This window comes from Podarcis vaucheri (genome assembly GCF_965113315.1).
Source record: "Podarcis vaucheri genome assembly, chromosome: 3".
NCBI lineage: Eukaryota > Metazoa > Chordata > Lepidosauria > Squamata > Lacertidae > Podarcis > Podarcis vaucheri.
The window spans coordinates 9,068,111-9,083,050 of NC_138761.1; the positions used below are offsets into that span (position 1 = coordinate 9,068,111).

The 14,940-nt window shown below is 42.3% G+C and overlaps 2 long non-coding RNA genes across 2 annotated transcripts in view; both read right to left on the bottom strand.

The window, feature by feature from the left end:
- LOC309529655 overlaps nucleotides 1-14,940 on the bottom strand; it is a 127,439-nt gene that overhangs the window by 61,111 nt on the left and 51,388 nt on the right. The gene's annotated exons all lie outside the window — the stretch shown is intronic.
- On the bottom strand, nucleotides 188-2,672 carry LOC309530028. Its single transcript, XR_014218592.1, has 3 exons — nucleotides 2,584-2,672; nucleotides 763-891; nucleotides 188-295 (listed from the first exon to the last, which is right to left on the bottom strand). It is a non-coding gene; the product is annotated as an uncharacterized lncRNA (long non-coding RNA).

Genomic DNA, 14,940 nt, shown 5'->3' on the forward strand with positions numbered 1-14,940 from the left:
CTACTCATTCAATTCCTCATTGGGCTTCACAGTAATTCCTGTCTACCTCACAATGGACTTTGAAATGCACTCATAGACATAGTAAATAACTTATCTGTACCCAGCCTCTGCACACCTGACTCAAAATTCCCCAATACATCATTGTTGTTCTAGCAGGCAAAAGGCATTTGAATATTACCTGGCTTCTCAGGAGTAGAGCAGGGTCTTCTTAAAGGCACATTTTCACCATTGGAACACCTTGACCTGCATCTACCCAAACATTTATCAGCTACAAAGGAGAGAAATTGTTGGTGCGCTGTATGAAAACAGAGAAGAGATCAACATCTCTAAGCACTTCCTATGAATGCAGGAATTATTATTATTATTATTATTATTATTATTATTATTATTATTATTATTATTATTTTGAAAAGAGTTTAATCTTTATCAATTCAATCTCTATACCCTAAATTCAGCTACAAAATTTACAAAAGATTGCCATCTATAAACCAACAGTTCTGTTTGCCTGTTGCTTTATGAATCAAATCTATGAATTTGTCCATCCCACAAGTACAAGGGCAGTTAAAGGCCCGTCATTCTGTCACTCATTGGGCTTCACCTTAATTCCTGGCTACCCCACAATTCATTAGGAAGCAAGGAACTTCAGGAACCAGGCAAGGACAACATTTATAAACCATACCTACCCATTTACCGCGTGCTTTGCCCAAAAATACCCCAGTGCCTCATTCTTGATCTGGCACATTAAAAGCAAGGTGATATTACCTGGCCGTTCACAGCAGAAGACAAAGCAAGGAATAGAACAGGCTCTTGCTGCAGAAACATCTTCATCACATTCTGGCTTGCATGGTGCCCAACGTTTCTTGGCGACAGCATTTGCAAATCCTCCGGAAACTTTAGCAAAACAGAGGAAGAGAGTTTGCCAGCATCTCTATGAATTCACTTTCAGATAGTCACATTAAGCTGCCATTTAAAAAAACAACCAACAGCAACTCAGGGAGCATTCTTCGTCATATTCAAGGGCTTTTAGGAGCCACTCATTCAGTTTCTCATTTTCCTTCACAGGACCCCCTATACGCTATACAAAGAAAACCTCCACATTTACCACCCTCCACTCCTTTGGAGGAAAGTGCAGGGTATAATTTTTTTTAAAAAAATGATAACACTAATCCTTCTTGTAGCGCATAAAAAGCATGGGACTTAGTGCTATGGCGATAACTTCAAATTGTGTCCACTGCCCCAAACCATCCCATGCCCCCATCCCCAGTTGTGGGATGGACAAGAATAAATCCCTTGAGAAAAACCACCATGGGAACATTGGATACAGGTCACTAGATAAATTGAATCAATCAATCAATCAATAAGATTCTGATGTCACAACTTCAAAGCACTGCAGCGAGGGAGTATATTTTGGTCTTAAAGTGATTTAGATGTGGTTGTGTGGTGTGCAGCCTTCTTTGTGTGTACACCCACACACACCAGTTTCTCACACACCAGCTTCTTAACTTACCAGTGTGTGTTTATTTATAGAGGACACGTCAGGAAGCAATAGGAAATCAGAAGAAATGTGGCTATCCTGCAGGTTGCCTTCAGAGAGCTAAAGGACTTTGGGGGATTTTTTTTTTACTTTAAGCAGAACACAGGGAGGGTTTTCATTTAAATAAATTAATGAAGTTTTTATCTATTTCTTTCTTTTTAAATTGAAAAAAATCATCTGCTACTCTGCTTTTCTAAAGAACAAAATCCTCAAGTCAGCACTCTGCTAGCAGGTTCAAGGATAGCCACACTTCATGGAAGCGTGGAAGAAAGACAGAGACTTGGACATTTAGAGGAGTTCGTTGCTCCTCTATGTTTCTATGCCTCCCTGTTACATCACCTACAATCTAACTGAACCCCATTCCATTCTTTTGCGTGAGGATCAGAGACACATAATACAGAGGGGGAATTGGAAGGTCCAGACCAAAGGCTGGGCTAACTAAAGGAGAAGGATCTTTGAACCTCACCCTCAAATTTCCCTCAGTTGCAGGATGTTTGTCCATTTCTTTGATGAAGAAAATCTGTGAGAGTGACCTTACCGGCAACTTCAAAGGTTTTCTTATTTATTTCTTTAAGAAAGATGCAATGTCTTTCTGCAAGAAATGTCTTCCTCCTTCTGCACCTTACCCAGAAATCCCCCAGTAAATCATGACTATTTTTGAGCATAAAATTAAAAAATGCTACCTGGCAATTTATTACAATAGTTGTTTTTCTAATAGCAAAGAATAGGTTTTTGCCATAGCAACATATTTGACATATAAACAACTTGGTTTGCGTCCTTCCCAACATCACTCAGCTGCACTGTTGCCTGAAGTTGGGAGTGCTCAAATAAAAAGGGATCCTCAATATTGCTGAGCCTTTCCCCTTCCATGAAGGCACCCCATTTCTGATATTTCCAAAGAAATGGGATTCTAATTCTAGAACAGCACGGTAGGAAAAAACAAGGTAATATTCCCATCATTTTGAGACAATGTTGGGTCAAATAAACAAGTGGCCTCATTGAACAGGCTGGTTGGTTTTATCACTGCCAATGTGCCCTGTGCATCTCACCTGAAAAAGTCAGCAGTGTGAAAAAATGACATAGAAGGAGAGGATGGAAGGTCTTCATAGCTGAACGTTGGGTCTGCGCATTCTCTTTGGATGTGGAAGAAGCAGAAGAATTTATACTCCATTAGGATGCACAGGCAGCAAGAGGCCCACACAGGAAACCTCATTGGCCATTGAAAGATTGTTTGTTCCACCAGGTACTAACAGGGGCAGCTGTTAGCACACCCTCAGAATGTTGATACAAGGTGTTCTTTACATTTGGATGGCTTTAGAAGAGGTTTCTTTGATGGTTCCAATTATATCCCCACCTTCTTCCCAAAGGAGCCCAGGGCAGCAAACAGATCAATAATTGAAATAATCTAAAAACAATTAAAAGCCTTCTGAAAACAGCTAAGAACATTCTGAGAACAGCTGGGGGTACAAAGAGCAGAATGGAACATATTGCCATATGTTGTGGACACGTAGTTATGCTGGGGAAATGATTTTTAGACTAATGGCAAAAATATTGAAATATGAAGTTTCCATGTATCCAGCAATGATATTGCTGAACTATACATCACCTATCATAAAGAGAATACATAAAGAAACAGTTAATGGCTCAAAACTAGAAAGTTACATACACTTCTTGGAGAAAATGGTTTAATAAAGTTTGGGATAATGGCTATAATGGAAGAAATAATGTCTAAGTGAGAATTGCAGGCAAATATAGAAATCGTTTCTGGGGAAACTGCTTGCCCCTTATACAATATTGTCAAGAAAATAAATATCTCATGAGAAAGCAAGTTCAAGTTAGCTTTGAGAGGTGTTTTTTAAAGAAACATTATAATTCATAGTTTTTCCTTAATTTTTTTAAGCTGAAGTGATTTTTTTCCTGCAATGCGTGTTGATTATAGTTAATAACTGTCAAATAATTAAATGAATTAAAAATAAATAGATGATAGATATAGATAGATGATGATGATAGATGATAGATAGATAGATAGATGATAGATAGATAGATAGATAGATAGATAGATAGATAGATAGATATAGATAGATAGATAGATAGATAGATAGATAGATGATAGATAGATAGATAGATAGATAGATAGATAGATGATAGATAGATAGATGATAGATAGATAGATAGATGATAGATAGATAGATGATAGATAGATAGATAGATAGATAGATAGATAGATAGATGATAGATAGATAGATAGATAGATAGATAGATAGATAGATAGATGATAGATAGATAGATAGATGATAGATAGATAGATGATAGATAGTTGAGAAAGAGAAAGAGAGAATGATGATAGATGATAGATGATAGATGATAGATAGATAGATAGATAGATAGATGATAGAGATAGATGATGATGATAGATAGATAGATAGATGATAGATAGATAGATAGATAGATAGATAGATAGATAGATAGATGATAGATAGATAGATGATAGATAGATAGATAATAGATAGATGATAGATAGATAGATAGATAGATAGATAGATGATAGATAGATAGATAGATAGATAGATAGATAGATAGATAGATAGATAGATGATAGATAGATAGATGATAGATAGATAGATGATAGATGATAGATAGATAGATAGATAGATAGATAGATAGATAGATGATAGATAGATAGATAGATGATAGATGATGATAGATAGAAGATAGATAGATTGATAGATGATAGATGATAGATGATAGAAAGATGATAGATAGATGATAGATAGATAGATAGATAGATAGATGATAGATAGATAGATAGATAGATAGATAGATGATAGATAGATAGATAGATAGATAGATAGATAGATAGATAGATAGATGATAGATAGATAATAGATAGATAGATAGATGATAGATAGATAGATAGATAGATAGATAGATAGATAGATAGATAGATGATAGATAGATAGATAGATGATAGATAGATAGATAGATAGATATAGATAGATAGATGATAGATGATGATAGATAGAAGATAGATAGATTGATAGATGATAGATGATAGATGATAGATGATAGAAAGATGATAGATAGATGATAGATAGATAGATAGATAGATAGATAGATAGATAGATAGATAGATGATAGATAGATAGATAGATGATAGATAGATAGATGATAGATAGATAGATAGATAGATAGATAGATAGATAGATGATAGATGATGATAGATAGATAGATAGATAGATAGATAGATAGATAGATAGATAGATGATAGATAGATAGATAATAGATAGATAGATAGATGATAGATAGATAGATAGATAGATGATAGATAGATAGATAGATGATAGATAGATAGATAGATAGATAGATAGATAGATAGATAGATAGATAGAGATAGATGATAGATATAGATAGATGAGGAATTTTCTTGTGCATTTACATGTGTATGGAGAACTTCTCTACATAAGGGGGGTGGTCCATGATTGTCAGTGTTCTGTATAGTACATTGGAATGTGTCTCAAGCCCATTGCCCACACACCCCAGAATGAAGACGTGGGAGACAATACTGTGGCAAAAATACATGATTTATTCATGGTACCTTGAGGATCCATCACCATAAACACAAGCTGTTCCAGTGTGGGCAGATGGAACATGTGGAGCCTGAAAGACAAAGACTGTCTGTCTCCCACCCTGGGCAAAGCCTCCTTGAACCAGCTCCATCGCCATCAAAGCGAGTGATGTGAGTCTATTAAGCCTATCATTGCTAACCGGCCATACTGGAGAGCACTGGGTGTGTAGAGCCTGAATTGCACATCTCACCCTCACTGAATGCAGGGCCCAGACCCTAAGAGTACCAGAGTGCTAAGCAGCTCCATCATCCAGTCAGCAATGGGAAGTTGCTGGAGAAATTCCCTTCGTCCAGGAGTCCCTTAGGGTATGTTCCAGCAGGGTACAGGCTGATTAACATGCACACTGAAGTAGAAATTCTGCAAAACCATTTTTCAGGGAGGCCAGTTTCATTACGCAAGATTACAGGCTGACCACAAAGCTGGTAAGAAACAGTTTAGGAGGAATCTGACTGTCAGAGTGAACATCTCCAAGCAAAGTGCAAGGAGGATTTTGCATTTGGGGGGAGGACTTGGGTTGAATAAGTGTTTTTTAGGAGTATGTTTGGATGTAGGAATGGTGAGGTGGTGGTGTGGCAGGAGGCGTTTGGCTAGAGAACAGGGCAGGCTTGGGGGCAAATGTTTCAGTTTTTGCAGACACAGTCTCTGGAGTTTGAATTGCTTTGGAGGATACTGCTTCGGAGAGATCTTGTTTCATCTTGGAGAAAACCCCAAATCTGTCTGTAATAGCCTACATCAGTTCTTGACCCAGGATTCTCTCGAATCCGACATGCACAATCAGGTAATGCTCAGCATTGAAAGCTTCAATACTTCCCAGTGTGTCATTAACATTAGGCACCTGTTCCACCCTGCCTACTCCCCAAACTAGCATTGGGGCATGCAATTTTGATAAGGAACACAGTGTAGATGAAAGGGCTTAACAGTCCACCTACGTGAAACAAACTCCAGTAAAGAAACAAACTACTGGGAGATCAGTCTGTGCTGGGCCGGTCTCATGCCCACAAATTCAACAAAATTGTGCTGGTTGGAGCCGTTTTTTTGTTACATGAAAGATAAGTCTCCAATGGTTGCCTACCCAGATGATAAATGGGAAGAGTGCAGTTGCACTCAGATTATGCTCGTAGGCTTCCTTCGGGCATCTCTGGTTTGATACAGCAGGACTTTCCTTACGTTTTGATGAGTTTTCAGCTATTAGATGTGACTCTGGCGTTGTTGTTTAGTCGTGTCCGACTCTTTGTGACCCCATGGACCAGACTCTGGTGTAGGTTTATTTTAAAAAATGAAGGATGTTTCTCACAGGTTAAAAGGGAAGCATGCTGCCAAAAATGTACAGTGGGTTGCAGATGCCAGAGATCTGAACAGCAACTAGACTTCCTCCTTTCTTGGAAAGAGATGAAGTGTTCTTCTCTTGACTGTCAGGAAAGAACAAATCCACCTTCGTGGAATCAAAAGCATGGTAGAAGCAGAAAGAGCAACAAGTCATGTCTGCATTCTTTGCAGATTGGGTTCTCTTCATTTGCAATCATTAGGAAAGGGCAAAATAGTTTCTCTCCAGGACAAAACAACAGAGCAAATGAGGTGCCACTGACAGTTTATCTCTGAATCGGTTTTGTTTTATTGGGAGCAGAAAGTCAAAACATTGTTATAGACAATGGGAGATTTTATTTTGGAGATGAGACCGTTACTACGTGGGAAGTTTGATTTCTCAAAGGTTTTCCAGCAAGTCAATAAGTTCTTTCAGATCACCAGTCCAACATATTAGGTGCATCAAGTTGACAGTGTCGAAGAGGTCCATCTTTTAGGAAGGAACTGGTGCCATTTAGGATTTGCTTAGACTGGATAATATATTATTTGCCCTGGTAAACAGAGAAGAACAAGATCAATGTAACCTTATCAAACAGGCCAGCATCTCCAGGGCCGGTTTACCCATAGGCCCTAGGGGTGTGGGGCACCCGGGCGCCAGGCTCTCAGGGGTGCCAAGCCGAGAGCCCAGGGCCAAGATTTGGAGTCCGGGGATTGAAGAGCCAGGCCAGCTGACAGCCGCTGCCGAGAGGAGCAGAACCCGTCGGAGCGCCACAGGCTTTTTCTGCTGCAGGCGCTGAGGCAGCTGCCTGGCAGAAAGAGAGCAAAAAATAACCCTTTATTTATACTTAATAAGGAAATGAAGGTGGACAAGGAACAAATTACCATATTTTTATAGGACGCACCTGACCATAGGACTCACCTTGTTCTCCCCCTCTCTGCTCAGCGCCCCTTCAGCGAAGTTGCAGGAGAAATGGAGCCCCTTCCCCTTTCAGGTGGCTATCCCTGAAGCCTTCAGAGTGCAGCACGAGTTCCCGCTGCACTCTGGAGGCTTCGGGTTCCTTTTGCTGAAGCCGGGAGAGCAAGACTCTCCTGGCTTCAGCACTGACCCCTCTCACTCTCCAGGCTTCAGTGAAAGCAACGCGAAGCCTCCGGAGCACGGAGGGAGCGCTCCCTCTGCACTATGGAGGCTTCACGTTGCTATCACTGAAGCCAAGGAGTCTGCATTTTCTCCATAGGACGCACACACATTTCCCCTTAATTTTTGGAGGGGGAAAAGTGTGTCCTATAGAGCGAAAAATACGGTAGGTCTCTGCAAGGGGACCTGTTGGCAATGGAAAGAGTGACTGCTCCACTTTCACCAGTACAAACGCTAACTGCTACTAACACCCACTCTAAACCATGTGTTCTACACAGTGAGGGTGTTGCTCTTAAATTTAGAGCTCAGAGGGTAAAGAAGGCAGCCCAGCTTCTACAGATAAGAACTTTGAACTAAAGCCCTAACAGCCCAGTTCTAGTCTTGAAATAGCGCCTTCCCATTGCCATTTCCAATGCAGTATCACTCTCAATAAATGCTAAACAGTCTGCAAGGCAATAGAAGCAACTGAAGGAGCAGATTGGGAAAAGCAGCAGACCTCCCACACCATTAGTGGGGAATGCATTCTCTTTTTGCACAAAGGACTCGAGGGATGCAGGCTAGGAAGCGCAAAAACAGGTAGGAAAATGGTCACCAGAGAATTGCAATAAATTACCGCATTTTTCGCTTTATAGGATGCACTTCTCCCCCTCCAAAAATTAAGGGGAAATGTGTGTGCGTCCTATGGAGCAAATGCAGGCTCCTTGGCTTCAGTGATAGCAACGTGAAGCCTCCAAAGCGCAGAGGGAGAGCTCCCTCTGTGCTCCGGAGGCTATGTGTTGCTTTCGCTGAAGCCTGGAGAGCGAGAGGGGTCGGTGCGCACCGACCCCTCTCGCTCTCCAGGCTACAGGGATAGCCGCCTGAAGCCTTTAGAGCACAGCAGGACCTGCCGCTGTGCTCCAAAGGCTTCGGGTGGTTATCCCTGAAGCCTTTGGAGAGGAGTGGGAACTCGCGCTGCACTCCAAAGGCTTCGGGGTTAGCTGTGCAAAGCCTCTACAGGGCAGTGGGGTGCCTTCAAAAGGCTGTCCCCGAAGCCAGAACAGCGAGACGGAGTGCTGCGCAGCCTTCGTTCCACTGCCCTCCGGAGGCTACGTGGGCTGTCCCAGAAGCCTCCGCAGGGCACGGGGATGAAGGCTCCCTGTTCACTGTGGAGGATTCACACAAAGCTAGACCAGCTATCCCAGCGGCTATCCCAGAAGCCGGAACAGCAAGAGGCTATCCCAGAAGCCAGATCCCTCTTGCTGTTCTGGCTTCTGGGATTCAGATTTTTTTTTCTTGTTTCCTCCCCCCCAAACTAGGTGCGTCCTATCGTCTGGTGCGTCCTATAGAGCAAAAAATATGGTACATGTGCTGTAATAGACACGGGCAATGGGACTGGTGACTACAAAAGAGGCAGCCTTTTGTAGAGCCAAGCATAGACTGTGCCTCCGGTTGCAAACCTGGGAGAGAATTATGTCACTTCATTGGAGGCTGATTGGAAACTGGCGTGGGTGCAGCAGCGAACCCTGAAGGGATACCTTAGATGGTTATTTTGAGCTCATGGGAATGTTTAATGCTTTGATTAACTAAGCTGTTCTGGCACAGCAGCCATTGTTGCAGAGCAGACTTTGGGTGCTTATCCACACTGACCATTGGCTCCACTCTTTCTTGACACAGGTCCATGTCCATGCAGTCCACTTTTTGCTCCAGTGTTTTCCCTGCAAAAACCCGCTCTTTATAGCTGAAGTGCAACCAACTACAATTTGGGTTTTCCGTGGATTAACATTTGCTCTGATTCAGCTTTACAGAGTAGGTTTTCACTGGGAAAGCTCCGGAGCAAAGAAAGAACGAAAGAATGAAAGAATGAAAGAACGAAAGAACGAAAGAAAGAAAGAAAGAAAGAAAGAAAGAAAGAAAGAAAGAAAGAGCTCAGAAACAGAGCTTTAAAGTGCAGACCATGCCTGGGAAGCACAAGAGAAAGGTAAGTGTGAATCAACCCTGGGAATGACTAGAATATCCTGACTGTAATGAAACAGTGAGTGAAGGTCTATTGGAGCAATGCAGAAATCTAAACATTACTCCTTGGTGTCTGGTTTTTAAGACATAGGCTGTATCCCGTACCCCCCAAGGTGTTGAGTCCAAAAATCGGGATGCCATCTTCTAAGGCTGTGCTCCCACATTGAGTCATGTGACCCCACAAGATCATGGCTCAGAATGATGTAGCCAGTGTGGTGTAGTGGTTAAGAGCGGTAGCCCCATAATCTGGAGAACTGGGTTCGCTTCCCTGCTCCTCCACGTGCAGCTGCTGGGTGACCTTGGGCTAGTCACACTTCTCTGAAGTCTCTCAGCCTCACTCACCTCACAGAGTGTTTGTTGTGGGGGAGGAAGAGAAAGGAGAATGTTAGCCACTTTCAGACTCCTTTGGGTAGTGATAAAGTGGGATATCAAATCCAAACTCTTCTTCTTCTTCTTGAACCATACAACAGCCAGCGCAAACTCATTGTTGAAACTTGACTTGGATCTCAAGTTGAGCAGTTGAGCAGCAAGAGCAGACTACTGAGGCAGAATACTCTGATGATAGTTCTGTGCCTCCTGGAAGGTTGAATGTCCACCTATTTGTAGGTTTTTGTGATATACTGACAGGTAAGCTCTGTGCGTGAGTGATCTGGTTGCGATGCACGTGATGACAGGAACTATTCACCAAGGAAAGAAAAGAGGAAAATAAAGTTAAGTTCTTGATATCAACCATGAAATTTATTCAGAGTTCAAGGTTTTAGTGGCATGGATTACTTTAATCGTTGCAGTCAATATAAAATTTGCAGCTTTCGGTATTGTGGTTCATGGCAGATGCAAATGTGTTTATTTTTTAATATAATTTTTATTAAATTTTCTGTATTACAATTTCAGATAAACATTCCACATACTTAAAATATCAATGATTTCCCTTCTTCTCTTTCCATGGTTCATTTTGCATATCTTACATCCCTGCATATTTTACAAAAACTATACCAATCGGTTTTCCATTATTACATCTGTCAAAGATTGTTTACACTGTTGAATTTATCTTAATGCTGCCAGTGATTTCAGCTGTACACAGTTATTTACCATATACTCAATAAACATTTTCCAATCTTCTTTAAACGTATGCTCTTCTTGTTCTCTTAAGTCTGCAAGTTGTGCATAGTCTGTCAACTTTTAACAGGGAGAAATGTAAAGTATTGCACTTGGGCAAAAAAAATGAGAGGCACAAATACAAGATGGGGGACACCTGGCTTGAGAGCAGTACATGTGAAAAGGATCTAGGAGTCTTGGTTGACCACAAACTTGACATGAGCCAACAGTGTGACGCGGCAGCTAAAAAAGCCAATGCAATTCTGGGCCTCATCAATAGGAGTATAGCATCTAGATCAAGGGAAGTAATAGTGCCACTGTATTCTGCTCTGGTCCGACCTCACTTGGAGTACTGTGTCCAGTTCTGGGCACCACAGTTCAAGAAGGACACTGACAAACTGGAACGTGTCCAGAGGAGGCCAACCAAAATGGTCAAAGGCCTGGAAACGATGCCTTATGAGAAACGGCTAAGGGAGCTGGGCATATTTAGCCTGGAGAAGAGGAGGTTAAGGGGTGATATGATAGCCATGTTCAAATATATAAAAGGAAGTCACATAGAGGAGGGAGAAAGGTTGTTTTCTGCTGCTCCAGAGAAGCGGACACGGAGCAATGGATCCAAACTACAAGAAAGAAGATTCCACCTAAACATTAGGAAGACCTTCCTGACAGTAAGAGCTGTTCGACAGTGGAATTTGCTGCCAAGGAGTGTGGTGGAGTCTCCTACTTTGGAGGTCTTTAAGCAGAGGCTTGACAACCATATGTCAGGAGTGCTCTGGTGGTGTTTCCTGCTTGGCAGGGGGTTGGACTCGATGGCCCTTGTGGTCTCTTCCAACTCTATGATTCTATGATTCTATGAACTTAAGTTGCCATTCTTCTTTGGTTGGGACCAAGGCATTTGGTTTCTCTTTCAGTTCCTTTTCTACAATGTCTACCCACTTATTTGATGGGGAGAATTCTGCCGCGTACTCTGGCATCACGTTTTAATAACGCATTGTTGACTTTTTAAAAGTTCATCATATGGCTATATGATTATCATAACCCTTTTAAAACTCATTTTTAGCCTTAAAAACCATGAATGTAGATGTGTCCCTGGTATCCCATATTTTATGAGGGAATATTCTCCCCACCACCACTTGCCCCTTTACCGAGCTCGAAAGGGTAGAGAAAAACTGAGATCTAAAGGCCTAAAGGCACACTTCTAGTCTTGGGAAAGCATGTTCCTATTCTCATCTCCAAGGCACCATCGTTCTTGTTATGTACTGAAGTTCTCACCCTGGGCCAGCAGGGGGATACTGTAGATCGTTTTCACTCAGGTCCACATATGCAAATAAGGAATTGAAAGTGATGTTCAGTGATTGGATAGTTACAGAAAGTTGTTACTGTTGCCGTGTAGTTGAGCTCTATATAAGTAGGTTGGCTGAACCCTTCACCTCAGTTCTGTTCTGGCCTGTGAATAAACAAGAGCTGTTGTGTCATCTGATATGTTCACCCACAATTTAACAGTTCTCCACAAATGCTAAGAACAGTCTGGAAAGTAACAAAAGGGGCTGAAGGAAGAGATTGAGAAAAGTGCCATCCTGCCCAGTACATGGGAGTCAATGCCTACTCTTCACGCAAAGGATCGAAGGATCCAAGAGCCAAAATATATATAAGAAATTTATCAGAATTGTAACCATGAAATACTTTGCAATCATATTTATCTGGCCTGGAAAACCTCAGGCCTACGGGTGTAATTAGGCCTACCTAGCCTCCTCATTTGACCCACAAGACCAATTTGACCAAATCACACCTGTCACGTATGAGTTCAGTTGTGGGGCAGGTTAAGTACACCCAGTATACCTGAAGGAGCGCCTCCACCCCACATCGTTCAGCCCGGACACTGAGGTCTAGCTCTGAGGGTCTTCTGGCGGTTTCCTCACTGCAAGAAGTGAGGTTACAAGGATCCAGGCGGAGGACCTTCTCAGTAGTGGCGTCCTCCCTGTGGAACGCCCTCCCACCAGATGTCAAAGAGAAAAACAACTACCAGACTTTTAGAAGACATCTGAAGGCAGCCCTGTTTAGGGAAGTTTTTAATGTTTGATGTTTTACCATGTTTTTAATGTTCTGTTGGGAGCCTCCCAGAGTGGCTGGGGAAACCCAGCCAGACGGGCGGTGTATAAATTATGATTATGATTATGATTGTGATTATGATTGGTTTTGGCTTCATCCTTGTCCATACAAGCGATGGATGTGGTCACATGCATTCCCTCTCTCTCTCTCCACAGCCCACTTCTGCAGATTAGCTGCCAGTATTTTCTCATCCTCCTTGCTCATCAGTTTCCACAGTTCCACAGTTTGAAGTGGAAGAGAAGAAGAAGAAGAGTTTGGATTTGATATCCCGCTTTATCACTACCCGAAGGAGTCTCAAAGTGGCTAACATTCTCCTTTCCCTTCCTCCCCCACAACAAACACTCTGTGAGGTGAGTGGGGCTGAGAGACTTCAAAGAAGTGTGACTGGCCCAAGGTCACCCAGCAGCTGCATGTGGAGGAGCGGAGACGCGAACCCAGTTCCCCAGATTACGAGTCTATCGCGCTTAACCACTACACCACACTGGCTCTCCACAGAGGCCAAAGAAAAGTCAGAGGAGATTCTTAAAACTCCCCCACATCAAAAGAAGAAGAAAAAGAAGAAGAAGAAGAAGAAGAAGAAGAAGAAGAAGAAGAAGAAGAAGAAGAAGAAGAAGAAGACGCCATAAAACCAGGTCTTCTCTGAATTCCTTGCAGCAGGCTGGATTCCCTTCTATTGCAGCCAAGGAAACCAGGGAATGTTTTGATTCTGCCACACAGCAATCAAATAAACAATTTGACTCCCAGTTTACACAGGACTCCATTTGCACAACATGTCTGATTTTATTTTATTTATTATTTTATTACGATCGTTACTTTCTGGAAGGCTTTTCAGTCACCAGAAATGAACTTCTGAAAGATTACTTGTGTGTCAGATGCTTACGAATGGCATTGAAGAAGGACTTCACCCTTTGTATAGGTTCTGATGCAATTTAGGAGTTTCCTGCTGCACCATTTTATGACCTGCTACTTTGCCCCTAGGGAAGAGAAGGGAACAAGCTGTGTTAAATCCTACGCAATAAGTACCACTTGTGCATTCCTTTGATGAACAATACCCACAAGAATGTGTCTGACACAATATCCAATCCCTTACTATAAGCACGTTGAAAATTTGGCCCTTCAGATCTTGGTAACCCTTAACCTTTGGGCATGAAGGCTGAGGCTGATGGAAACCAGGAATCTAACATCTGGAGGACCACCAGTTTTCCATCTCTTCCTAACTATAATAATCTGCACACAGTATTGGTAGGCCTTTAGTTAAGAGTGGCAAACCCTCAAGTCACTTCATCATGGCAAAAAAAAAAAAAGACCTTCACCAGTTTTTGAACTACTTTACTGTATCTGCGCAAGCTTTTTTCCCAACGGTCTCATTTGTATATTTACCGTATTTTTCGCTCTATAGGACGCACTTTTTCCCCTCCAAAATTTGACGGGAAATGTGTGTGCGTCCTATGGAGCGATTGCAGGCTCCTTGGCTTCAGCAATAGCAACGCTAAGCCTCCGAAGTGCAGAGGGAGCGCTCCCTCCACGCTCCGGAGGCTTCGAGCTGCTTTCGCTGAAGCCTGGAGAGTGAGAGGCATCAGTGCGCACCGTCCCTCTTGCTCTCCAGGCTTCAGGGATAGCCGCACACAGCCCCTCCGGCAGGGAGAGGCTGCACCCGGCTATGGCTTCTTTAGCCCTGCACAGCCTCTCCCAGCCTTGGCTTGTTCCCGCTCGCTGCCTTGGCTTGTGCCATAGCCCCGCGCAACCCCTCCGGAAGGGAGAGATTGTGCAGCCTCTTTGGGGTTGGGGAAATAAGATATATTTTTTTCTTGACACCCCCCCCCCTAAAAACTAGGTGTGCCCTATGATCCGGTGCACCCTATGGAGCGAAAAATACGGTATTTGGATGGTGACTTCTTGGGGAAATAGTTCCTGCCTGCTCTATATATTGACTCTAAAAACCGGAAGTGTAAAAAGATCACCTGGAAGGACTCCTATTTATATTCTGTTGTCCTTGGAAATCATGAAAAGATAATACAAAAGGTGGTACAACTTTGCAATGTTGTGTATTATACGTACTTTGAATTAATTTAATCTCTGGGACATCTGAAAATGGAACATGCAAGTGAAAACTGGGGGTTATGTGTGACCAGAAATGTAGTGTTAAG